Here is a 1,092-nt window from a genome sequence, read left to right as displayed (position 1 = left end):
CTAATAACTCTATCATATAGAAGTTATTAAACTGCCAGTGAAGTGTTCTAATTGGGTATATTTATACTTAGATTCTTTTCGGCTAATAAAACAACCCTATGTCTATGTGGTTTATCCAAGTATAACTCTTATAATTGGATTTTAACCTACGATGTCTGGGTGATAAACCATTTTATTACCTCACATCACTCACGTATGTTCATAAAACTGGTTACCAACGCTCAATTATTTGGCATAATCCCCAGGTAGGAGGTGTAACGCAACCCGTCAACTTAAATACCCCTAGCCTTAGACAGGATTATATACCGGTTGAGTTTGTAACCTAGGTTTTATAATTTTTAACAATTAAAACAGGTGGTCAACCTACATGAGCATGCAGCTATGTTTATGGATTTTAAATGTCTAACCCAATTTTATAACAACTTATAAAACTTTAGACATGCTAAAATCTATAATATACATGAGGCATTCAAAATTTAATTTAACATTTATATTAAATACGAGAAACCCTAACATGCATACTATATATAATAACAATTATAACATACTTTTAATGCATGTAACATGCTTCCTATGGTGGGATTTTAAATCTAAATGGCATACTATATGCACATACAAGTTTTATTTAATTATAACTTACATCAAATGCATAAATAATTAAACACAGACTGATATGGTTCTAGTTTTTGCAAAAACAAGAAAACAAAACCTAATTATTACAAAACAATTTTCGAACCACTCCCGAACTGCTCGAACCACTCCAAAACGAACTCAAGTAGCTTGAACCGGACCCGAACCGTCTGAACCGAACTAGCCAAGTCTCAACCGGACCAGCCAAGAACCATTCGAAGTTGAATTGGACCAGACCACAAAAGAACCGGTCGAACCGGCATCCCTTGCACATGTTGAACATTTCGCTAAGTCTCATTGTTTAGCAATGACGACCATCGTCTCGCATTTTGCCAGATCGTTTAGTAAATCCTTGATTGTTTAACGTGCACAAAAGGTAAACGGTTGTTTAATGCCATCACATAACATTTAACGCATCGCCCAGCTGCCGCACAAAGGTATGCGATCACGTAGTGCTATCGC

The sequence above is a fragment of the Benincasa hispida genome, chromosome 2, assembly GCF_009727055.1.
Source record: "Benincasa hispida cultivar B227 chromosome 2, ASM972705v1, whole genome shotgun sequence".
Taxonomy (NCBI): Eukaryota; Viridiplantae; Streptophyta; class Magnoliopsida; order Cucurbitales; family Cucurbitaceae; genus Benincasa; species Benincasa hispida.
Note: the sequence above shows the minus strand (reverse complement) of the source record.